Source organism: Leucopleurus acutus, assembly GCF_964270905.1.
Source record: "Leucopleurus acutus genome assembly, chromosome: 3".
Taxonomy (NCBI): domain Eukaryota; kingdom Metazoa; phylum Chordata; class Mammalia; order Artiodactyla; family Delphinidae; genus Leucopleurus; species Leucopleurus acutus.
Genome location: NC_139145.1, coordinates 81,839,789 through 81,841,600, shown reverse-complemented (window position 1 = coordinate 81,841,600; position 1,812 = coordinate 81,839,789). Strand labels below are relative to the sequence as shown.

General features: G+C 47.5%; 1 pseudogene across 1 annotated transcript; it reads left to right on the top strand.

Moving 5' to 3' along the window:
- The first annotated feature begins 783 nt into the window (after positions 1 to 783).
- Positions 784 to 1,483, top strand: LOC309959910 (GTP:AMP phosphotransferase AK3, mitochondrial-like; annotated as a pseudogene). Its single transcript has one exon. The product of its transcript is annotated as a GTP:AMP phosphotransferase AK3, mitochondrial-like (transcript).
- The last annotated feature ends 329 nt before the right edge of the window (positions 1,484 to 1,812 follow it).

Below are 1,812 nucleotides of genomic sequence, written 5' to 3'. Positions count from 1 at the left end.
AATTGTATCATTCTGCAACTTTTTGCATTTACAATGTCTTAGAAATCTTTTCATGTTAACACATAGAGATATGTCTTTTTAGCTGCTGCATTAATATTCCATAGTATGGCTAAGGTTCACTTAGCTATTCTCTAATTAATGAACAGTTAAATTGTTAATAGTTTTTTACTGTTATAAATAAGGCTGAAATGAACATCCTATACCCTTCTTGTCACTTGAGAGTGTTTTTCCAAGGAAGATACTGAGAAGGAATTTTTTTAAAAAATGGCCACTGCCAAGTTGCCTTCCAAACCAGCTGTGGGGGCACCCCACCAGCAGGAGTGTGAGAGACCTACTTACACCTTTGCCAACATTTGCTTCTAGATGTTCTGAACTGTTCCGCTGTATAGTTCCGTGACTTGTATCGTTCTTTAATTCCAGAAATTCTTGTCTTTAATAATCTCTTTAAGTAGTGTATCCCTCCCTCCTCTCCTTTTCCTCCTGTGAAAGGTGGAACTTTTGAATCTACACTTTGTTTCATTTTCCTTTCATACCTCCCATCTCTTCCGCCCTTCACACTGCATCGTGGCAGAATTCCTTGACTCAGTCTTAAAACTCACGCATACGCTCTTCTTCCGTAGCGTCCGTCCGTTTCCACGTGGGTTACGCCCTCTCGCCCTCTGCGCTTCTTCGTGGCTCCACCCCCGACGTCAGGCCGCCGAGACTGGGAGCGAGCGCGCAGGCGCAGCTGGCTTCCAACCAGAAGCCCAGTCGTTGGCTTGGCCCTGGCCTCACTCAGCAGCCATGGGAGCGTCAAGGCAGTTCCAGCGCGCTCCATGATCATGGGCACCCCGGGCTCCAGCAAGAGCACGCTGGCGCTGCGCATCATCAAACACTTCCAGCTGAAGAAGTTCTCCAGCGGGGACGTGCTCCGAGACAACATGCTGAGGGACACAGAAATTGGTGTGCTGGCCAACATTTTCATGTCCCAGGGGAAGTTCATCCCAGACGACCTCATGACTCGGCTGATCCTCCAGGAGCGAAAAATTTCACCCAGTATAACTGGCTGTTGTGTGGTTTCCCCAAGACACTCACACAGGCTGAAGCCCTGGATAGAGTTGATCAGGTACACCTGGTGATGAACCTGAACGTGCCCTTTGAGATCATCCGGCAACGCCTCACGGCTCGCTGGATTCATCCAGCCAGTGGCCGCGGCTACAACCTCGAATTTAACCGTCCCAAAGCAGTCGACGTGGATGATGTGACTGGAGAGCCTCTCATTCAGCGTGTGGATGATAAACCAGAAACACTTATCAAGAGAATGAAGGTTTACTAAGACCAAACAAAACTGGTCCTGGAATATTACGAGAAAAAGGGAGTGTTGGAAACATTTTCTGGAACAGAAACCAATCAAATCTGGGCCTGTATGCATGGTTTCCTGCAAACAAAAGTCCCACAGAGACCCCAAAAAACTCAATTACCCCACGAGGAAAAATCCTTGTGATTAGCAAGATGAGCAGAACTCTTCCTTTCTTCACATGGAGTTCCTTGTTCTAAGACCCCACCATGAATGAATTCTTTGAAAATATTATTAGTTTCACTTCTGTGGATTTTATTCAGGATACTAAGGATATGCCAAATGAGTCTGATAGTAAGATTTGTCTTTTGGGGACTTCCCTGGTGGCGCAGTGGTTAAGAATCCGCCTGCCAATGCAGGGGACACGGGTTCGAGCCCTGGTCCAGGAAGATCCCACATGCCACGGAGTAACTAAGCCCATGCGCCACAACTACTGAGCCCAAGTGCCACAATGACTGAAGCCCACAGGCCTAGAG